Source organism: Equus asinus, chromosome 8 (assembly GCF_041296235.1).
Source record: "Equus asinus isolate D_3611 breed Donkey chromosome 8, EquAss-T2T_v2, whole genome shotgun sequence".
Taxonomy (NCBI): domain Eukaryota; kingdom Metazoa; phylum Chordata; class Mammalia; order Perissodactyla; family Equidae; genus Equus; species Equus asinus.
In genome coordinates, this window is record NC_091797.1 from 91,364,108 (window position 1) to 91,388,683 (window position 24,576).

The 24,576-nt window shown below is 43.3% G+C and overlaps 1 long non-coding RNA gene across 1 annotated transcript; it reads left to right on the forward strand.

The window, feature by feature from the left end:
- Nucleotides 1-12,425: 12,425 nt before the first annotated feature.
- On the forward strand, nt 12,426-24,305 carry LOC139045943 (uncharacterized). The gene is made up of 2 exons (XR_011505425.1): nt 12,426-12,840; nt 14,302-24,305. It is a non-coding gene; the product is annotated as an uncharacterized lncRNA (long non-coding RNA).
- The last annotated feature ends 271 nt before the right edge of the window (nt 24,306-24,576 follow it).

Here is a 24,576-nt window from a genome sequence, read left to right on the forward strand (position 1 = left end):
GCAGTCCCCCATTCTTGCGCTCTGCCAAGGGGAGACCCTCTTCTCACCCATGCTTAATCTACCCAAGGTGCATTCCCCTGAGGTGGAAAAAACTCTTGGTCTTCAGACAAATAGACCAGTCTAGCTGCTGGTGATGGTATTGAGAAAGGAAATGACCCTCATCACTGAGTACCAAATCCCTTTCCAACTCCATTAGTTCTAATTCTTTGTTTTCAGTAAAATTGATGGAAGACAAAATTGAGTTGTCAGCTGAGAGTTCAATACAATAATTTTTGATGATGGGTCACTCTGTGGCTTGGCTGCTAGCTCAAAAGATGTTCAAACAATTGAAGGACGTTGTGACAAAATGCCTTCCTTCCACTTAGTTATGTGAATGATGTTTTGGGGCACTTACACTTTTTTTTCTTTTTTTTTAGTGAGGAAGATTGGCCCTGAGCTAACATCTGTGCCAATCTTCCTCTATTTTTTGTTTTTGTTTTTGTATATGGGATGCCGCCACAGCTTGGCTTGATGAGCAGTGTGTAGGTCCGTGCCAAGGATCCGAATCCATGAATCCCAAGTCACCAAAGTGGACTGTGCAAACTTAACCACTATGGCACCAGGCTGGCCCGGCACTTACATTTTTTTTTAATGAAAAAAATAAAGGAATAAATTAATGCCAAATCCTGTCTCATGCCAGCAATAAGTATTACTAATCCAAGTACTTGATATATGATAGATGAATCTAAAGCTACATTTCCAACATTGTTTTACTCTCTATGTTTAATAATCATTTATCAAAACTTGAAATGTATGTTGTTCTGATAAACTTTGTAAAATTTGTATGATTTTAGTTGTTATGATAGCTCCATGTAGAATAATTTTTATGGTAAGAAGAAAGTTTTTAAATACTTAAATGTATATACTTTTTTTGCAAGGTGGCATATTAGCTAATCAATAATAGACTTTTCAGCATTAAATTATATTACATTGAGATAAAAGTCTGTAGATAAAGTAGAATGGAAATATAACTTAAAAGAGAAAGAGAGGGGCTGGCCTGGTGGTGCAGTGGTTAAGTTCATGCACTCCACTTTCGCGGCCTGGGGTTCTCTGGTTTGGATCCCAGGCACAGATCTATGCACCGCTTGTCAAGCCATGCTGTGGCAGGTGTCACACATATAAAGTAGAGGAAGATGGGCACAGATGTTAGCTCAGGGCCAATCTTCCTCAGCAAAAAGAAGAGGATTGGCAGATGTTAGCTCAGGGCTAATCTTAAAAAAAAAAAGAAAAGAAAAGAAATGAGGTAAATTTTCTTGTTTGCAATAAAGAGCTTGTTGGTATATTTTTTTGATTTTTGATTTTGATATAATTTCAAACTTACAGAAAAGATGCAAGAATAGTACAGAGTTCCAGCTTACTCTTTACTCAGACTCCTCCCTCAGACTCCCCAATTAACTTTCTGCTGTGTTTGCCTTATCAATGTCTGTCTGTCTGTCTGTCTGTCTGTGGATGTATGTAGACGTGTGAATATATGTGTACACATCATGTATATGGTCACAATTGTTTTCTGAACCATTTATGAATAAGTTGCATCTGTGATGCTCCATTGCTCCTAAATACTTCAGTGTGTTTTTCCTAAAACCAGGGAACATTCTCCTCGTAACTGCAATACAAACATCAAAATCTGAAAATTAGCATATATGCAGATACAGTATCACTATCTAATCCCCAAAGTCCATTCAAACTTCACTGATTGTTCCAATAATGTCCTTTATTGTCCAGAATCTGGTCCAAGATCAAGCACTGCCTATGGTGACTATCACGTTTCTTTCGCGTCCTTCCATTGGGAACAGTTCCTCAGTCTTTTCTGACCTTGACATTTTTGAAACGTACAGGTCAATTACTTTGTAGACTGTCCCTCAGTCTGGATGGATCCGATGTTCCCTCATGATTTATGCGTTTCAGTCAGGAAAACCACAGAGGTGATGCTGGTTTTTCTCAATGCCCCTCAGGAGGCACACGATGTTGGTCTGTCTCAGACTAGTGATGTGAACTTTTACCAGTTGGTTAAGACGGCGTCTGCCAGGTTTCTCCAAGGTGAAGTTAATTATTGTGTGATACTTATTAATCATAAGTATTTTGTAGAAAGGTATTTTGAGATATCTACCTGTCTTGTTCCTCATTAGACTTTCACCCACCAGTCTTAGGATCCACTGGTGATTCCTGCCTAAATTAATTGTTACTATAATGATTTCCAATTAGTGATTTCCAGTTCCCTCATTCCTTCTGTATTTATTATTTGGAATTCTATGGTATGGTGGAACTTTCCCTTCTTACTTATTTGTTTACGTCGGTATCAACTCCTAGAGTCCTGTGTTACTCAGTGGGTTAAAAATCTGTGACTACATTATTTATTTTGATTCTCAAGCTGTCTCCGACTTGGCCAATGAGAGCCCCCTCCTTTTTTTATTGTGGTAAAATATACATAACATAATATGTACCATTGTAACCATTTTTAGGTTATAATGTACAATTTTAGGTGTACAATTAAGTGGCACTAAGTGTATTCACATTGTTCTACAGCCATCGCCACTATCCGTCTCCAGAACTTTTTCATCATCCCAGACAGAAACTCTGTACCCATTAAACAATAATTCTCCACTCCCCCATCCTCCTAGCCCTTAGTTAGCTCTATTCTACTTTCTGTCTCTGTGAATTTGCCTACTCTAGGTACATGATATAAGTGGGATCACACAGTATTTTTCCTTTTGCGTCTGACTTATTTCACTTAACACAACGTCTTCAAGGTTATCCATATTGTAGCATGTATAGGAGCTTCTTCTCTGTCTCTCTCTTTTTTTTTTTGTGAGGAAGATTGGCCTGAGCTAACATCTGTGCCAATCTTCCTCTATTTTTGTATGTGGGATACCGCCACAACATTGCTTGATGAGCAGTGTGTAGGTTCGCACCCAGGATCTGAACCTGCAAACCCCAGGCCACTGAAGGGGAGCACACAAACTTAAGCACTCCACCACCCGGCCAGCCCTGGGAGCTTCTTTTTGGCATGTGTCCTTTCTGACATGCCCCAATCATTCTTTGAGCACATCCTTATTTTCTGGTATAACAAGATATTCCAGATTCATCTGTTCTTTCCCAGGCCAAGCCCTGGAATCAGCCATTCCTCCAAGGAGCTCTGGTTCCTTTTAGTGGAGAATGATATTTAGTACAAAGATCTGGGCACTAGATGTGCCCATTGCTATTAGGATATCATTGCTTCTACATTCTCTCAGCAGACAGAACGAGAAAATATATTTATGTGTATGTGTGTATATATCCACACAGATAGAAAGATGTAGAAGTAGATAGATGTATATACCTCTATCCCTGTTTTCATATCAACCTGTCTATATGTATTAAAAATTCATGAGCACACACCAATAACTCCAATTCCAATCCGACTCCTAAGGGTTATTCTAACCTTCTCTCATTTCATAATTTTAACTCCGTTCTCTGACAACAAGAAAACAAGTTCCCATTAACTTCAACATATTTATTTTCTAAATTCTCATGAATGCAAATATATGTGACCAATCTATTAGCAATGACTACTTGAATCCTCAGTCCCAGAACGTGCCAACCCCCATCCCAGCCAACCATTCTTGGCCAAATCCTCGGCTCGTATTTAAAAATGTATGATGACGGATAGCAAATCACTATGGTATTTAGATTCCATTGAATAAATTTAAAAGAATGATACAAAAGTTTTTTGTAATTTATTTTTGCTTTTTATTTACTTATTTTTTATTGTGGTAACATTGGTTTATAACATTATATAAATTTCAGGGGTACATCATTATATTTCGATTTCTGTGTAGATGACATCATGTTCACCACCCAAAGACTAATTACCATCCATCCCCACACACATGTGCCTAACCACCCCCATCGCCTTCCCCTCTTCCCCCTTCCCCCTGCTAACCACCAACCCAATCTCTGTTGCTATGTGCTTGTTTGTTGTTGTTTTTATCTTCTACTTATGAGTGAGATCATACGGTATTTGACTTTCTCCCTCTGGCTTATTTTGCTTAGCATAATACCCTCAAGGTCCGTCCATGTTGTCACAAACGGCCAGATTTCATCATTTCTTGTGGCCAACTAGCATTCCATTGTGTATATATACCGCATCTTCTTTATCCATTCGTCCCTTGATGGGCACCTAGGTTGCTTCCAACTTTGGCTATGGTGAATAATGCTGCAGCGAACATTGAGGTTCATGTATCTTTACACATTCATGTTTCCATGTTCTTTGGATAAATACCCAGCAGTGGAATAGCTGGATCATATGATATTTCTTTTTTTTTTTTCTTTGAGGAAGATTAGCCCTTAGCTAACATCTGCTACCAATCCTCCTCTTTTTTGCTGAGGAAGACTGGCCCTGAGCTAACCTCCGTGCCCACCTTCTGCACTTTATATGTGAGATGCCTGCCACAGCATGGCTTAACAAGTGGTGCCTAGGTCTGCACCCAAGATCCAAACTGGCAAACCCAAGGCCGCCAAAGTGGAACATGCGAACTTAACCACTGTGCCACTGGGTTGGCCCCTCATATGGTAGTTCTATTCTTAATTTTTTGAGGAAAAAGTTTTATTTTAAAATGCCAATACTCCCAGTTGCACTAGAAATGACATCCTTTGCAACTATTTAAGCTTATGATGAGAAATTTTAGATGTCAAGTTTAAAACTTGTGTGGAGTATATAGTTTTACTAAATTATTTTATGGAACATGTGAACAAAAAAGTTTCAAGTCCATTGTAGTAGAAGAATAGAACCAAAACATTAGGAGAGAGAAAGAGAGAACAAGAGTGAGAAGGAGAGTAAGAGAGACACACAGAGAACAATAAACAGTCATTTCAGAAAATATAAGAAAAGAAGAAAGCACAAGAAACAGAGCAAGTAGGAAACATGAAATAACATGGTAGGAAGAAGTCCAAATATATAAAAAATCAAAAATAAACATAAATGGATTATATTCTCTTTGTAAAAGAGAGAGACTCTGGTTGAGTGAAAAATCCAAAATCCAGCCACACGCTGTTTACGGGAGACACACATAAAACAAAACAGCATAAGAATGGAAAATGGCTTATCAGGCAAATGTTTGCAGAAAAAAAGCACATGTAGCAACATTAATAGCAGACAACATAGAATTTAAGGCAGAGGCATTAACAAGGACAAAGAAGGGTGTTACCTGTTGATTAAAGGTACAAGTTACCAGTCATAAATCTTTATAAACACAGTAGCATACTTTAAAATGTATGAAACAAAAACTGAAAATAAATGGTGAAAATGACAGATCCACAAGATCCACTATCACAGTGGGAGACGAACACACCTCTCCCGGAATCAGCAGATGGAGCAGGAAAAAAAGATTGAAATAGCACAATTAACAAGTTGGGTCTAATAGAGGATTTTCCTCCCAATCAAGAAAACATACTTTTTTGAAAAAAGAAACATTCACGAAATTTGATTCCATTTTACTCTTGAAGAGTGAGATTAACCATTCTGTTTTAGGTTTAGAAATGGTATTATTTCCGAGTTTGGGCTTTTGTGGGTAAAGCTGCTGCGAGCATTTGTGTACTGATCTTTACGTGAAAGACATTTTTGTATTTTCATCTCTCTTGGGTAAATACCTACCAGAGAAATTGCGGGATCATGTGGTGGGTGTATGTTCAAAAACTGCCAGTTTTCCAAAGTGGTTTTATCATTTTACGTTCCCACCAACAACGTCCTGCTTCCTTCTATGGCTATTTCAGATTGTCATTTAACTCTTTCATTGTCACTCAGCTTTTCATTTGTTTGTGTTGTATGTTTTTCCCAACTGGATTTCAACAAGCTCATTAAAAACAGAAACACGCGCTATAGTTCTCTGGTCTTCTGTGTTTAGTACAGTGTCGAGTACATATTAGACATCTAGTAATATTTTTTAAATGATTATTGAACTGTCAGGTTGTCTGCAATATGCTTTAAAAGACAGAACATCTTTTAAATTACCCTGGAAGATAGCTACACAATACCGTTTTCTTGAAAGCAGAATTCAACATAAGGTTGGTCTATCTTGGACTCATTCCAAAAGCCTGGAATTGTGCTCATTTTAAGGCACTAAGGCAATATTTCTAGTTACTACACAGCATCTATTCTACTTTTCTTCCTTATTAAAAAAAAATTAATTTTGTCGAGTGCCCAGCTGAAAACACTCAGCTTCCAGCTTCTTTTGGAGTTATAGATAGCTGTGTAATGCAGTTCAGGCCAAGGGATAAGTGGAAGTTCTGGTCAGAGAGGATTCCAGGAAAGTTTCTTAATGGAAAAGACTCAACTGGGATGCATTTCGCCTTTTGTCTGTTGCCCTTTCTCCCCTAACCCCTTCTTGCCTGGAATGTTGATGAAAGTTCGAAAGGTTGAGAAGGTTCAGCAGCCATCTTGCAAGCATGAGGAAGGAAGCCACATGCTTAGGATGTCAGAGGGGAAAGACAGAAGGAGTCTGGGTTCCTGATGGCCATTTAGCCCCAGTGTAGTCCTAGCCTGCCCACTTCCAGATCCCAAGTTAAGTGAGAAATATAAATACCGTGGTGGCTGGGTTCTTGTTACACACCACACCATGGAGTCCTCACTTTCACAGGCACTTTACCCACCATGTTACCCTAAGTCAGATTTCCCAAACACTGTCTTTGTTTTTCTCATGATTGGGCTCCCGGCACCTCTGAGGAACAAGTATGCTTGCGTAGGGCAACTAGAAGTAGGTGGGTCCCAGCGACATAATTTTAATCAGTGCCACTTTTTTCTGATGCCAGGAAAAGAGATGAGTCATTTAGCATTACAGCATCACTATTTTGTGGCTGGGAAAATTGAGGTTCAAAGGGACAAAACAATCAGCTTAAGACTGTAGATTACTTTTCTAGCTTATCTGGCTGCCCCATACTTCAATCCTACCATTTCTCTGAAATGTCCTTTTCCCCTGAGTTTGCCTGGAAAACCCCCGTTCATCTTTCTGTTTGAGCCACCGTTTCTCAACCTCAGCGTTATCGATATTTGGGGCTGGGCAGTTCTTTGTTGTGGAGGCTGTCCTGTGCATTGCAGGATTTTATTAGTATCTCAGGTCTCTACCATCTAGATGCCAGTAGCCCATTACCCACCCGCCCCCAAGTTATGACAACCAAAATTATTTGCAGACATTGCCAGATGTCCCCTGGGAGCCCAGATGTCTCCCGGTTGAGAGCCACTGCTCTAACCTTGTGCCACACATCACCCCACTCTGCACCCGCTTTGTTCCCATGCTGTCCTCCAGACTTCCAGCAAAACACTTGTGACAGTTGCCAGTACAAGTTCACCTGCCTGTATCTCTCTATTAGTCTGTAAGCACCTTGAAGGCAAGCACTGCATCTGACTCATCTTTGTATCCCCCTGTTTATTGACCAAACAGATTTAAAAATGGTTCAGGAGAAGAATGGGAAAAGCATTCAGGAATTCTGGCTCCCTGACACCATGCTTTTGACACTCGTTAAAGACTCATGTGTCCCACGCCTTTGCTTGGCATCATATTTCGGAGACGCCCGTGCTGTAACCAAGAGGCAGAGTCCAGCAAGAAATTACTACATTGCTCATTGTTCTGAACATCAGTGGAAATGGAAAAGGAAAGCACAAATTCTAAGACAACTTCTATAATCTCCCAAGGGAAAACGAAAAACTCTTAAATGATACAGGAAAGAGTGAAGAGCAAAGGTCTATATAATATCGTTGTTTCCCTAATGGAATCAAAGTTGCATCTTAATCTTGCAGAAAGTGCTGTGTACGCCCCTCACCCAATTCCAGTTTCCCCTAATGCTGTCATTTTCTACGACCATGGGACGCTTGTCACAACTAAGAAATGAATCTGGTGCACAGGGCTCCACGGCCCTCTAGAAATGGATGACAGTCGTTTGGTTTGCTGGCACCAGTGACCCTAGTCCTTTTAATTTTATGAATATGTTTTTCTAGGAGGACGTTTATGAAACGTTCAAGTAACATTGAGGCTGGGAGCATGTGGGCAGGAAATCCTCCCCGGTCGTGTGGACGGATGTTTCCTTCAATCCTGTGGTTGCCCACCCCTTTCTGGAGAAGAGTTGCAACACTTCCTGAATTCATTTGTGTGTATTACAGTTCGAAGAAATTGAATACTCCTTTGGCTGCTGCAAAACCCTGCAGTTCATTTGCCCAGTAAATTAAACAGAGCCTAAAAGGGCACAAAACAAAAGGAAAAGATATGTTTGGAAAATGCAAACATACCGCATGTCTCCCCTTTTCTCTTGGCATTGACCCAGATCGCTAAAAGGCTCTGCGTTTGTTCTTGTCTCTTTAAAGAAAGCGCAAACCTCCATTCTCAGTACCTTTATTGACACCAAGGTTCAACCGCCAGACAGAAGCAAGTTTTATCTCACTTGAAAGAAATTTAAGCGTTGCAGGCCCCCTTCGTTAATACTGGGAGAATAAATATTAGTTCACTGGTGTTGGTGGTTTTTACTCTGATGTAATTTTAGATTTATAGAACACTTGCAAAGCCAGTACAGAGAATTCCCATACACCCCTACCCGCCCAGTTCCAGCCCCCACTAATGTCAGCCTACATTACTATCGGTACATTTGTCAAAACTAAGAACCAACACTGACACATTGCTATTAGCTAAACTCTAGACTTTATTTGGATTTCACCCATTTTTCCCTTAATGCCCATTGTCTGTTCCAGGATTCTGCCTTGATTTTGATTACTTAGCTTCTGTAGGTTCATCCATTGTTGTGAAATGTTTCATGAGTAATTCCAGTAAATGGTATCTATTTGAAGAGCTGACTTTACTCATTCAACCTTCCCAGACACATATGCACTCCGAGGCTTTGATTCCAAAATAACAGCGACGGAGCCCCTCCCACTTTGGTGAGGGGGCCTTACCTTTACCTGGCTCCGAGACCAGATCTCCTGAGAATGGCCTGGGGACTCACAACGTTGAAAAAAAATCCTCTCTTATTTATAGCTGACTTTGTGCATCTGATATTTGTGTGGGAAAAGACAGTAAACTGTGCTTTTTCTGTTCTCTCATAAACTTTATTTTTCCATGAAAACAGCCAGGATTTATGTGGTTCCGAGAGCTAGCTGGGTAAAATATAGTCTAAACTCTGGTCTTGTGACTAAAGGGGCTATGAGAAGAGAAAAGCTTCAGGAGCAGAGGAGGAAGTAGAATTATATTTACTTCAGAGAGCGCTGGGACAGAGCCCATCCATCTTCCACTTCCGGACCCTGTAAGAACAGTCATTACACCTGCGCACTAGGGGCCTTGTCTTGTGAAATAGATGGAGAGACATGGGGGGTTTCAGCTCTAACATGTACTGGACAGGCAACCTTGGACAAGTTACTTAACACCTCTGAGCCTCGGTTTCCTTGTTAGTAAAATGAGAACTGAGGGGCCGGGCCCGCGGCTGAGTGGTTAAGTTCTCGCGCTCCACTTCAGCGGCCCAGAGTTTTGCCAGTTCAGGTCCTGGGCGTGGACATGGCACTGCTCCTCAGGCCATGCTGAGGTGGCGTCCCATGTGCCACAACTAGAAGGACCCACAACTAAAAATACACAACTATGTACCAGGGAGCTTTGGGGAGAAAAAGGAAAAATAAAATTAAAAAAAAAAAGAAAATTGAGTATTGAACAAAATAATAACATAGCATGAGACACAGAGAAAGCATGTAATACATGTGAAGTATTATTGTTACCAACAGTGGTCCACCCTAATGCCAACTGGCGTTCCTACCCTCTTCCTAGTCTACCATTAATCTCATCCTTTCTTCCATCTTTTGACATTTGGTAGCCAGAAGTTGGACAGGTCCCAGAAGGCTGAGCAGAACAATCGAAGGTCCAAGTCTTTAAAATATGCCTAAGTGTGAAATGAAGTTACTGGCCACAAGCAGGGATGGGGTCCACAAAGCAGGAAAAACATCGTAGCAATGGACACCAGGTGAGTTTTCCTCAGTTACCCCTCCCCCAACCTGAGAACAAAATGCTCACTCGACCCCTGGGTGGACCAGACCTGGCCGCAGGCTGCCAGTGATCTGCCCTGTTAGTGTGACCTGGAACAACGTTCCCAGCAGAGCGCTGTAAACATTTGCTGAGCACACAGCCCCGTGACCCTCGGTGAGATGCCAGGGGCTGGGTTTGGATTACGCCACAGTAGGGGCTGGAGGCTGATGGGAGCTGCTCTGCGCAGAATAGGTGGGTGAGGCAGTGCAGTCTGGGAAAGAAGAAGCTGAGATCTGCAATTTAAAAATGGGACCCTGTTGTTTCATACACAACACAATCATTTTCCGTTTGAAAATAAGTTGTGTTTTCCAGCATATAGTTCCAGAATTACAGAATTTATTATAGTCCTTAGGACCCACAATGTGTTTCCAAAAATACTTGTCGTCTGTCCCGGCAGCAATCCTCAGCCTTTTGGGGAGCCCAGAGGTCGTGGACCGACCGCTGACCTTGAGCTGCGCGATGGGGGTTAGCGCTCGGCTCTGCTGGATGACCGGGAGTAAACCAGGAACCTCTTCAAGAGATTCCTTTGTTGTTGTTGTTGTTTGTTTTTGCTAGAAAATGTGGGAATATGCATGAAAGCAACCTAGCAGAATGCCTAGAACCCAGGAAGGGGTTTGTTTCATTTAGTTCCAGGCTCCAGAGCAGCAGCCCATCCCAGCCTGAGCCACACCCCCTCACTTTAGGAAGCTCTGCCTTGGTACCTAAAGGAGGATGTTAGCAACAGGAACAAACCCCCGCCCGTGAGCTCTGCCTGCCCAAAGACGGCCCCCTCGGCGCCTGGGAAGCCTGGGTGCGGGTACCAGAGCACATGCCCACTGACTCTTGGCCTCCCACCCAGGGCGCAGCTCGGTACAGAGAGAGGTGCCAAAGGAACAAACGCAGATTCTCTGACATCTCAGAGACACATACTGGGGAGACGGGGGTCCTTTAGATTCACCTTCCAGGTGACCGAGGTGACTTCACAGCTCGGAGGGTCTGTGAGTCTGGCTTTTTCTTACCTTCTGGAACAGATCAAGGGGTAAAGAAGATAGCTGCCCTGGGGACAGCTTTCGACGGGAATGAACATTTCTCAAAGTGTTTCATCAGTGCTCGAAAAATCAGATTTGTTCAGGCTTGCAAGGAGTGGATTGTCTGATTCTAAGTTCGACTTAAAAATTTTAGGAGAAAAAAGTTGAAGACAATGATTTCTAAAGGGACTCCCCAAAGCTTGATCAAAGAAGTGTCCCACACACCCCCAGGCACCAGCGTGAGAAGAACAATTTGCCTTTGTACTGACTTGAGCTTCTCCCAGAAATCTCCACCCTTCACCTGTGCTCAACCATTTGAATTCAGTGATTTTTTTTTTTTAACTTGGTGTCTACCCAGGGCCTGGGTGTCCACATGAAATAAACTGATATTTCCAGCAGCACGATTAGAACTATGGCCAGAAAAACCTTGATTTGGGGTCATTCATCCATCCTGAACTCTGTGCTGCCTTTATCTTGCTCTTAGGGGAGCGGAATCTAGAAGAGAAGAGAGACATGGAAATCATTTCAATGCAGTAACTGTAACCAGCCCTTCGTGGTGACACCGAGAAGGAAGGGCCATCAGGGAAGGCTTTCATAAAGGAGGGGATGTTCCCATGGGCTTTGAAGGATGAGTAGGAGTTTGCACAGGACTTAGCTTTTCTTTTCCTCCAGCTCCTTCTCCCGGCTAGAGAAGCTAGATGCCACCTAGCCCCTGAGATAGAATCTCAAGAAAGCAGTAATAGTTCACCTGGTGCTAAAAAAGACCTGAAACTAACACAAAATGTGTATTCAATCTTTAACACCTGCTGTTATCCCTAAGCCCAAGTGGATAAAAAGATCCTTCTGGATTTCTATATACTTATTTTAACTCTCCTTGTCCTTTTCCTATCCTCATCTTCAGCCCCCTTCAAGATTTCCTTAACGTTTCTCTTTTAACCAACAACTTTTCTAAAAAAAAGAAAATAGAGGCAGGAATATGAGAAAGAGAGATGACACCTCCCCTCCCCCCCCACCCCCCGGAAGTCCCTGGTCTACAAGATTAGCCCTGAGCTAACATCTGCTGCCAATCCTCCTCTTTTTGCTGAGGAAGACTGGTCCTGAGCTAACATCTGTGCCCATCTTCCTCCACTTTATATGTGGGACGCCTGCCACAGCATGGCTTGACAAGCGGTGCCATGTCCGCACCCAGGATCTAAACCGGCAAACCAAGGGCCACCAAAGCAGAACATGGGAACTTAACTGCTGCGCCACCGGCACGCCCCCCCCCCCCCCCCCGTCTGATTTTAAATTGTGCACAGTTACTCCCTCCCCGTTTCCTGCTCCGCCTCTCTCCCTAAAGCAGCCAGAAGGGACTTCCGGGTATCTGAGCATCGGCGGTATTGTCGCTTTCCCTTGGAGTCCCAGGGAGACGTTATCTCTGGAGGTCAGGAGATGGGAAGGGAACCAAGGGCTCCTGAGACCTGAGGCTGTGCTGCCTGCACCTGTCCCGCCTCCTCACTTTGCACAATGAGATAGCTGACCTTTTCTATTTCATCTTGTTTTTTTTCCTGCACCCCACTTGGCTTGGCAACCATAAATCCACACCATTTCCTCCTTGGCATTTCTTGAATGTATCCCGCTCAAATTAACAACCCAAAAGCAGGAGGCCCGGTAGACCTTGAAATGTTCCGCTTGCCTTCTGGCCTTGGCAGCTGGCTTGACAGGTCCCACCGGCTCTCCTGGGAGAGTGGGCAGCTGACAAATCCGGAGGCCCTGAAACCTTCCTTCCAGTAAGTGTCCTTGTTTGCCTATCCTGGTTCCAGAACAGGAACTCCTTGTTGGAAATTGATCAGGGGGGTCAAGTTACTGATTGAGTGGGTTTGGCTCCAGCTGTAGACGTTTGCCTCCCTGAGAAAGACAGAATCTGCACGTCTGTTTTTACCAGTTAAAATCTCCCATGTTTGTTCACTTTCTCTTTCTAAAAGTTCTTGGAACCCTTTTCCAGGAAGAAGCCAGGGAATAGGAAATCAGAGTGGCAAAGAACATTAAGCCTTGTTTTTGTCCTCCTTGCTCCCAAGTTCCCTTTATTTTCAAAGAAACAAGCATGAGGGTGTGTGAAATGTCCATATGGGGAACCATAGCTAGCAAGTGTGGGACGTGTGCCAGGCACCGAGGAGGAAATTGGCATCGGTTCTCTTATTTCTGCAAGGTAGGAATTGGCCCCATTTCTCAGAGGAAGAAGATGAGGTTCCCAGAGGTTAAACCCAAGGTCACACAACTAGTGATGGAACTGGGATTCAAGCCCAGATCTCTGTGACTTCAGATGTGGCCCAGTTTCCTGGAGGTTGCACAGGCAAGGAAACGACCCAGGCCTGGCCTATTGCTTTTAGGACATGATGCTTCTGAGGTGACCCCCACATTCAGTGATTTGCATTTTATTCGATAGAAACTGAAAACTCAAGTCAAGGTGTCTGAAACCAGCAAAAGAATGTTCCTTTCAGTCTCTGTTCCCATCCTTCGGTTGGGGGTATAGACTGGTGGGGCCTGGGCAGCATTTACCGTGCAAACAACAGATTGCGAGGCAGGCAGAGCCCACACCTAGCTGAGTAAATAGCACCTGGAGGCCCAGGGAGGGTATGCAAGGTCCCCAGCCGGGCCTCTCTTTGAGAGACAACTAGGAAAATGGGAAAATGTGCGTGTGGGAGGGGAGCCAGGAGCCTGGAGCTCTGGTCCGGGTGCTGCCATTATTAACACTTGTACTTCTCTGTTCCTCTTCTGGAAGTGGAGGAAATCAACTCCATGACGTCTGAGGTCCAATCTGGTCGCAGGGGTCAGTTTGCCTGGGGCAGTGTGGCAAGGTGGTAGGGCATGCAGACAGAAGAAGCCAGTTGTCTGGGTTCGAGCGTGAGTTTCACCACTTACAAACTCTGTGATCTGAGACACCACCTTAACTTTTCAGAGCATCTGTTTTCCTATCATTCATCCAAAAATAATAGGACCCACCTCACAGGGCTGTCAAGAAGTCAGAGTTAGAACGTACCACAGAATTCTGGAATATACTGTAATGGCCACAAGAGTCCTTTCCTTTGATTTTATTTTGGGGGGGGGGGATTGAGATTCAATTAAACCAAAAGTTAACAAACTAAAAAAAAGAAGTTAGATTCTCTAATTCTGCAAATGTTCACTGAATGCCTGGCACATGCGGGGCCCTTTACTAGTTCTGTGGATGATAAAAAGATGTTTACACACAGACGTTTTCTCGAACAACTCACAGTCCAGGAGGAGACGCAGGCAAATGACTATGACGCAGACGTACCAGCGTCACGCAGACGATTTGGAATCTGCTCTGATGCTCCAGGAACTTCTCTGGAGGCCCAGAAACAGCAAGACACATGAGGATGTGGACTTCGTGGTCACACACAGCACGTTTCCAGTCCCAACTTTGACACCGATCTGCTGGATGATCTTGGACAATTTACGTAACTTCCCTGAACGGTTTTCTCCTCTTGTGATGGTTAGTTTTATGCGTCGATGTGGCTATGCTATAATTAGTGTTTATTCCGTCAACCACTAATCTAGGTGTTGCCGTGAAGGTGTTTGGTAGACGTGGTTAACGTCTACTAGCAGTTGACTTTAAGTAAAGGAGATCATCTCAGTGGGCCTCACCCATCAGTGAAAGGCCTTACGAGCAAAACAGAGGTTTCTCTGAAGAAGAAGAAATTCTGCCTGTGGACTCCGGCGTTGGCTTCTGCCCAAATTTCCAGCCTCCAGTCTGCCCTCCAAATTTCAAACTTGCCAGCTCCACAATCATATAATCCAATTCCTTGAAACAAGTTCTATACACATGAGTATATACATGTATGCTTAAATGATGTTTCCCCACATAGCCATGAAAGCACAGAACTCAGGCCTTTTGCTGCAGGCACTGATGTGGCTGGCACACACCATTTGTTGTCTTGTGTCCGTTGCGGTGTCTGTGTTAGACACGGCATCACGTGATACCCATAGCGTTTGTTTGTCATTATGGCAAATGTGGTTTCTTCTGCTCGTCGAGACCTCGCGAAGATGGCCAACTGTCCCGGTGTGCCCGGGATGGAGGGGTTTCCTGGGATTCGGGACTTTCAGCTCTTAAATCGGGATACTCCCAGCAAATCTGGATGGTTGTTTGTCCCATCAGAGAAAGAAGTAGGGACTGACTCTTATACACCTCTTTACCCCCCAGCCACTTAATTGCACTCAAATTATTATTGACTGAATTTGCCCCTTTTGGCAGGGCACTTGGCAGGCCCTCAGTACGTCCCTAGTCAGTTGCTTCTCTGAGGCACAGAAAGGCGAAAAGGGATCAGCCGGGACCCATGGGCCAATCCCAGGTGCTCCAGTCCCAGGCCTTTTGACCTCCCAAGTGTCCTGCCTGCTTCTGCTCACCCATGACCATCCCCTGAGATTCCTGTCATATGCGTCTACCTAGTGTTACCCATAAAGGCTTATTTGCCTAAGATCTGCCCAGGAGGCCACGTGCTCCTTTTTCTTTCCCCCCCCACAAGCAAATACTCTAGCTTTGGAAACTGTCTATGCCTTAGATACAAATGGTCATTTTGCTTCTGGGATCATCATGCCTTCAGCTAGAAACAGACCTGGGAACATTTTGGTCAGGCTGCTAACTTAGGCCAGCTTTGTCACCTGGGTCAGGACCCCTGACTGCTTTGGGCCTGAGTTTCCTCAATTATCCAATGAAAGGCCTGAACTCAGTGTTCTGGGAGACAGCAGGGTGCCTCTTGGACCATCAGTTTCCTCATCTGTAAAGTTAGCATCAGGACATCTTTAAGGTGATTTGAGGATTAAATGGGGTAATGTATAGACACTGCCTTGCACAGTCCCTGGTGGAAAGTCACTGATTTTGTTTCCCTTCTCTCTAGCTCTCCTCTGAGTCTAACGTGCAATGATTTTATGATTCCGCTTTTAGAATCAGTAGCACAGATAATTCACTCATTCATTCCTTCCTTCCAAAATTTTTTATTGTTCACCTACTATGCGCCAAGCATCACACTATGTATGAGGTGCTAAGGGTATGGTGGTGAGCAAGAAGCTGGTTGGAAAACATCAGAAATTATCCAGAAATCCCCTGCAAAGAAAGACCTAGCAAAAAGACCAATGACAGAATGCACCTAGAAGTCAGAAATCACCCCTATTATGACCATTTCAAATAAATTCTAAGTAGATGCTACTCAGCAGGTGGTCACAGTTCGCCCCAGGGGCTGCTATTCTTGTATTTAAAACACCTGCTGCTGTTTCCAGGATGTTAATATTTACTTCGGTCTTTATGTCAATACCCTTTGTAGAGAGAGCCAGCTGTGGGGCTTTTCTCTTTCAACATTGCCACTGAATTGTACTTTGTTGATAAGAAATAAACACCACTGGCGTGTAGACAGCACGCAGCAGCCTTCCAGACTGGCTGGAGCAGCAGCCTTCTGCTCAAGATGAAGAGTAAACTCCAGTTTGGGGGGTTAGGAACGGCCTTCCTCGTGGCTTCATCATCTGGCTTGATTTCGTTTGACGTAGTCATGCTTCTGTCCTCCTGCTTCCCTTCTTTGGAGCTCTGTTTAATAACTCCTCTCCACTTGTGAGATTTTACCAGACAGCTGACAACTGCTGAGCCGTAAAAAGCAAAGGTTAGACAGAGAGCAGATTAGTGGCTGCCAGGTGCTGGGGTGGGAAGAACTGGAGAGTGGTTGCTTACTGGGGATGGGATCTCCTCTGGGAGATGATGAAAACGTGTTGGAACTAGATAGAAGCTGACGTTTCACAACCTTGTGAATGGACAAAATACCACTGAATTGTACACTTTAAAACGATTACTTTATGTTACATGAATTTCACCTCAATCAAAAACGAAACAAAGTGTCATTTTAAGTCAAGGAGCCAGATACAAAAGAGAATGATCTATATGAATCTACTCATCTGCAGTTCGAGAACAGGCTACTCTAGGTGATAGAAATCAGAAGAGCAGTTGCAGTGGGGGAAGGAAAGGGCACGGTTGGAAAGAGGTGTAAAGGAACTTTCCGGAGTGATGGAAATATTCTACATCTTGTTTTGGGCAATTGTTACAGGGTATATACAATTGTCAAAAAGTACTGAATTGTACCTTAAGATCTGTGCATTTATTGTTAATTATACCTCCTTAAAAGATTTAAATGAAAAAAAATTTTAATTAAAAAAAATGTAAAGGTCAACATCCTAGAAAAAAGGCAGAGGACCCAGCAATCTTTGATTTGACACGTTTCCCTGGAGTGGGGTCATCCGTTTTCCAATGTGTTGCCCTGAAGAACTGTTTTCTGGTACTTCATTGCCTTCTTTATGGATACAGTTTTTGGAGGGGAAGAGGCTGCATTACTACTCACTTATGGGCATGTGGCTTTTGTAAATAATGTCATGTTGGAGAACTTTATGTACTTTGAGCTAAAAGAGCCTGTCCAAGCATGACAATGGCTTTAGCCCTCTCTGGACAGGGATGTTGATGAAGTGGTTACCAGCTTTTTGCTTTGCCATCAGAGGCTCTGGATTTGCATCCTGCCTCAGCGGTTTCACTCTTGCCTCATCTTTCTGCTTTGGCCACTACCAAGTTGTGTGACTTTGGCATGTTGCTTAACCCCTCAGGGCATGACTTCCTGCTGGGTAAGAGCAGGGCTGATGCAGACTTCCCCGGCAGCTGTCCTGAGGACTGAGCGGGCTGATGCCTGGATCCCGACACAGCCACAGCGAAGGGCATAAGTCGTGTGAGTAGGATTGCCAAAGGCAGGACATCTGGTTACATTTGAAGTTCAAACAACAAATAATTATTAGTACATGATTGTTATGACCTGAATGTTTGTGTGTCCGCCCCCTGCCCCACCCAAAATTCGTATGTTGAAGTCCTAACCCACAGTGTGGCTGTGTTTGGAGGAAGTAATTAAGCTTAAATGACGTCAATAGGATGGTGCCCTGATCCCACAGGATTAGCATCCTTATCAGAAGGGACGCCAGAGAGCTCACCCCCTCCTCTCTCCCTGCCCTGTAAAGACACAGTGCAAGCCTCAAGACAGCTCCCACTAGACACGAAATTATCCAGCACCTTGATCTTGGACTCCTAGCCCCCAGAACTGTGAGAAAATAATATCTATTGGTTAAGCCACCCCATCTGTGGTGTTTTGTTATGGCAGCCCAAGCTGACCAGTGCAAAGATTGTCCCAGATATTGCACTGTATATCTGAAATTCAAATTTAATAGGTCATCCTGTATTCTTATGTGCTAAATCTGGCAACTCTATGTTTGAAGGGTTATTCAAAGTCTTGTCATCATTAAGGGATAAAATGAAATAATATATCTGGTGAAAAGTAAAGAGTTGGTTCTCTAGAGATCTTACCTGTGCAGCTAAATTTAGAGTTTTGAAAAACTGAGCCTAAGAGTCTCCAGATTTAGGGACCCCAGGCATGGCAGGGGGTGGAGAGAAGACTCAGAACCAAGAACAAAGGGGTTAATTGAAAGTCTGCATAACCAACGGTGAGACTCCCAGGTCTCTTTCTCTCTCTTACTCCCGGGAAGTTTATCCCCAAACAGGAGACGGGAGGTTCTTCTCCGGGAAAACTGAATTGTCCCAGATAAATGACTCACACGCACTGTCATTTTGGGGATTCTCACAGGAAAAAGACAGGGTTTCCCTTGGTTATGTTACAGGGAAAACCAAATGGCTAACAAGCCTGTCACACAAACACAGAACTTGCAATCAGGTTTCTAGTCCCCCCATTCTCAACTTTGAACTGATGGCCAAGGATCTCCAGACATTTGAGGAAAACCTTGAAAATGAAAGAGTGAGACGAAAATGAAAAGCTAAAAGGACCAGAGAAAACAGAAGCAATGCAGGGGCTATGAGAAAACAAAATAGCAATAACAATAAACAAATACCCCAACTTAGAGTTATCCTCCTCAGGGAGCTGGAGAAAATATTGCATCCACAAAACTATGAAAAAGGAATAAAATCAAAAAGAACTCTTGGTAAGACAAAAAATAACAAATGTTGGAGAGGATGTGGAAAAAAGGGAACCCTCATACACTGCTGGGGGCAATGCAAAGTGGTGCAGCCACTAGGGAAAACTGTACAGAAAGTTCTCAAAAAGTTAAAAAGAGAAATATCATATGACCCAGCTATCCCACTACAGGGTATTTATCCAAAGAACTTGAAACAATTCAAAGAGACTTATGCACCTCTATGTTCACTGCAGCATTATTCACAACAGCCAAGATTTGGAAGCAACCCAAGTGCCCATTGACTGATGAATGGATAAAGAAGATGTAGCAGGCCAGCCCAGTGGCACAGCAGTTAAAGTCGCATGTTCTGCTTTGGCAGCCTGGAGTTTGCCAGTTCGGATCCCAAGTGTGGACCTATGTACCGCTTGGCAAGCCATGCTGTGGTAAGGGTCCCACGTATAAAGTAGAGGAAGATGGGCACAGATGTTAGCTCAGGGCCAGTCTTCCTTAGCAAAAAGAGGAGGATTAGCAGCAGATGTTAGCTCAGGGCTGATATTCCTCAAAAAAAAAAAAAAAAAAGAAGATGTGGTATATATACAATGGAATACTACTCAGCCATAAAAAAGACAAAATCATCCCATTTGCAACAACATGGATGGACCTTGAGGGCATTACATTAAGTGAAATAAACCAGACAGAGAAAGACAAACACAGCATGATTTCACTCATATGTGAAAGATCAACAAACACACGGACAAAGAGAACAGATTAGCGGTTACCAGATGTGAAGGGGTTTGGGGGGTGGGCATAAGGCGTAATGGGGCACATATGTGTGGTGATGGACAAAAATTAGACTATTGGTGGTGAACACGATGCAGTCTATAAAGAAACTGATAAATAATAATGTACACCTGAAATTTCACAGTTATAAACCATATGACCTCAATAATAATAATAATAATAATAATATTAATAATGATAAAAGAGCTCTTGGGGGTCTGGCCCGGTGGCACAGTTGTTAAGTGCACACGTTCCACTTCGGCGGCCTAAGGTTCACCAGTTCAGATCCCGGGTGCAAACCTATGTACCACTTATCAAGCCATGCTGTGGCAGGCATCCCACATATAAAGTAGAGGAAGATGGGCATGGATGTTAGCTCAGGGCCAGTCTTCCCCAGCAAAAAGGAGGAGGATTGGTGGCAGATGTTAGCTCAGGGCTAATCTTCCTCAAAAAAAAAAAAAAAAAGGCTCTTGATGTTAAGAAGTGTGACAACTGAAATTAAAAAATAAAATAATAGAAATTTTGTAAGATACAGACAAAGACATGCCCCAGGAAGTAGAACAATAAGACAAAGAGATGGACAATAGGAGAGAAAAAAGTAGAGAAACTGATGGCTCAATCCAAGAGGCCCAACATCCAACTAATAGGAGTTCCAGTAAGAAAGAACAGAGAAAATGGAGATGAGGAAATTATTGAAGCCATAATACAAAAAAAAAATTTCCCAGAAGTAGAGGTCACATGGGCCAGCCCAGGGGCACAGCGGTTAAGTGCACACGTTCCACTTTGCTGGCCTGGGGTTCGCCAGTTCAGATCCCGGGTGCGGACACGGCACCACTTGGTAAACCATGCTGTGGTGGGCGTCCCACATAGAAAGTAGAGGAAGATGGGCATGGATGTTAGCTCAGGGCCAGTCTTCCTCAGCAAAAAGAGGAGGACTGGCAGCAGATGTTAGCTCAGGGCTGATCTTCCTCAAAAAAAAAATAAATAAATAAAGGAAGTAGAGGGCATGAATCTCTATGTTAAGAGGATTTGCTGACTACCCAGCACAGAGAATGAAAAGAACCGCATCAAGGAACTGTTACGTAACAACACCACAGATAGAGAGAGAATGCTAAATTTCTAGAAAGAAAAACAATCCTATACCATAGATTGGGAATCACAATGGACAGAATTTCTCAACAACAACATTCAAATCTTGAAGTATGGGCAATGTCTTCAAATTTTGAGGAAAAATGATTTTCAACTTTGATTTCTCAACCTAGCCAAACCCATGACTCAAGTGGCAGGATGGAATATAGAATTTCTTCAAACATTCAAGGACTCAAAAAATGTGTCCTGTCATCCCACAGAATGGGAGAAAATTTGTGCAAATCCTATATCTGATGAGGGACTTGTATTTAGAATATACAAACTATTACTATTCAATAATAAAGACAAATAACCCAATTAAAACTGAGTAAAGGATCTGAGTAGACACTTCTCCAAAGAAGATACACAAATGGCCAAAAAGCACGTGGAAAGATGCTCAACATCGTTAGTCATTAGGAAAATGCAAGTCACAACCACAGTTAGATGCCGCTCCACACCCGCTAGGGTGGCTGTAATAAAAAAGACAGACAATAACAAGTGCTGACGGGGATGTGGAGAAATTGGAATCAACCCCCCACACACTGTGGATAAGAATGTAAAACGGCGCAACCGCTCTGGAAAACAGTCTGCAGGTCCTTAAAACGGGAAACATACACAGTCACTGTACAGCCCAGCAAATTCACTCCTACATATACACCCAAGAGAAACGGAAATGTCTACACAAAAATGTGTATGCTAATTTTCATAGCAGCATTGTTCAAAATAGCCAAAAAGTAGAGACAACGCAATGTCCATCAACTGATGAATGAACACATAAAATGTTGTATATCCATACAATGGGATATTATTTGGCAATAAAAAGAATTGAAAGCAGAGACTGGAGATATTGGTACATCCATGTTCATAGCAGCATTATTCACAAATAGACAAAAGGTGGAAGCAACCCAAGTGTCCATCGATGGATGAAAGGATAAACAACATGCAGGATAAACGCACAATGGAATATTGTTCAGTCTTTAAAAGGAAGGAGATTCTGACACATGAACCTTGAGGACGTTACGCTAAGGGAAAGAAGCCAGGTACAAAGGACCACATATTGTACGATTCCGTTTATATGAGATGTCCATAAGAGGTAAATCCATAGAGACATAAAGTAGACTAGTGCTTGCCTAGGACTGGAGGGGTGGGCATAGTGAGAGGGGTTGGAGGCTAATAGCTAAAGAGTATGGAGTTTCTTTTTGGGGTGATGGTTTCAAAACTCTGTGAATATACTAAAAACCATTGAATTTTATACTTTAAATGGATTAATTATACGGTATGTGAATTATATCTAAATTAAACTGTTAAAAATGTACGTTTCATGTGTTTAGGAAACTAAAGGACAGATGTGCTCCAGGATAATAAGGGAGTGTCCCAAGAAAGAGGAAGGCATGGGATCTAGGAAATAAGAACTCCCACGCAGGAGACAACGACGGGACTCTGAGAAGGAAGGTTGTGCCACAGGCTATGAGAACAAGTAGTGTACATCGGAGGAGGAGGACTCCAGATAGGAATAAAATAAGATCCATAGAAGTATTTGGTTAAAAAAAAAAAGCAATAGATATAGAGAAAAGTAAGGAAGTGAAAAAGCGAGGCAGTTAATAAGTACAGGAAAAACAAAGAGTTATAAAAGAAAGAAAATTTAATCATCATATACTATGTGTCTCTGCTGTGAATAATAATTATATAACCATAATAATGCACTCCATTAATAAAAATGGTGACATAAAATACATTGGAAGAATGAGGGGAAGTGGATGTGGTTGTAAAAAGAGAACTAATTTCTCATTTGGAAGTCAATTAATGAAGTTAAGGATTGATCATGAAGATGGAAAAATATAATGTTATTATTTAGAAAAAGGAAGCTAAATCCAGGAGGTCACATGAAGTAAGAGCAAAGAAGTTGCCTCTGAGGAGTAAGATCGAGGAGAGGGGAGGCGTGGGAGAGGCAAGCTGGAGTTTGTTGCAAGCCTTTTAAATCGGCCTGGACTGAAAACTAAATAAGCTGTATGCACATGGCACTTCAAATATCGTTGGGAAAATGGAAACCTAGAATTAGAATGATCAAATTGGATACCTATGGAACTCTTTGCATGCCTCTTTCCTATTTTAAAAAACTGGGGTAATTTTAGAGCTCAGAATACCTAGAGGGAGCAGGGAGGAGAGAAATAGAAGAATTGAGGGAGAGTTGTCCCAAGCAGGGGACATTCTCCTCCACCTTCCCAGCTCTATCTGACTCCTGGGGCCTCCTACCGGAACCAGGACGCTGGGGCCAGCCTCTTTGCCATTTGAGGTCATGGAGTACCATACAGTGGCACCCCCTAGAATGCCCTTGCCCTTCAACCCCCGTATCTCTGGGGATCTTTCCAGCACGGCTCCCTGAACTCGCTGGCTCATCTTGCTTATTCTCAGATGCCCATTTTGGCTTCCTGTGTGACTCTTGCCCAACACCTACTTTCCTAAACCTGACACTTGGGACTTTCCCTGGTTTTCTTCATCGGAGGCTTACACTCCAGGTCCTTTGTGCTCCACACCCAGAGCTGCAGGCCCCCAGTGCCCAGCCCAGCCCAATTCCTGGAGCCCTGACCTGAGCAGAACCCAGGATCCACCTGCCTGACCAAGAGGGAAAGTCACCCTAAGAGAATTGCCACATCTCTAGTTTCCGGCTGCTTACTGGAACTTGGGAAAGGTTATTCATATTGTAACGATTCAAGATGTACAGCAATTAGAATGCTAAGTGGCACACAGTAGGTCTGAGAGGAAATCGTTAGCCAAGGAAACACTGAAGCAGAATTTCAAGCAACACTAAGAAACAGTAGCAGTCACCTGGTTTGATGGGTGTGAGGGAGTCAGAGAAGCTTCTGGAAGCAAGACTGAGCTGAGGGTTTCAAATTTCAACAGTTCTTAAAGAAAAGAAAAACCAAGTGGCTGTGTCCATAGCTGGATGGTCTTCTACCCTTATCCTGGGGTGAGGCCCAGGTGCCTTCTGGCCACACCCAGAGACACGGTTACTGGCATCTTTAAATGCAAAATAGAAGACTACATTCATCCAGATTCCTCTTCCCTGTTCCCCTCCCTTCCATTTCAGAACATCCAGTCCCGGGGCCGGCCCAGTGGCGCAGCGGTTAAGTTTGCACGTTCCACTTCAGTGGCCCGGAGTTTGTCAGTTCGGATCCCGGGTGCGGACATGGTACCTGCTTGACAAGTCATGCTGTGGCAGGCGTCCCACATATAAAGTAGAGGAAGATGGGCATAGATGTTAGCTCAGGGCCAGTCTTCCTCAGCAAAAAGAGGAGGATTGGCAGCAGATGTTATCTCAGGGCTGATCCTCCTAAAAAAAAAATAACATCCAGTCCTTGGCAGCTCTGACCTTTCCCGGTCAACGCCTCGATTGTGCCTTGACCCGCAATGCACTAAAAACTTCTTGCTTTACTTTCTCTAGAACCAACTCCCCACGTGTCTGTACCTTCCTGACACTCCAACTGTTGAACGATTGATGTCAATATTTCCCTTGGGAAATTCTTACTGACTCTGAGCTGCCTTGACTTCACGATTCTTTTATCAACATTTTTCCATTTCACTATCAAAAAGAAAGAAGAAAAAAAAAGATCTTCCAA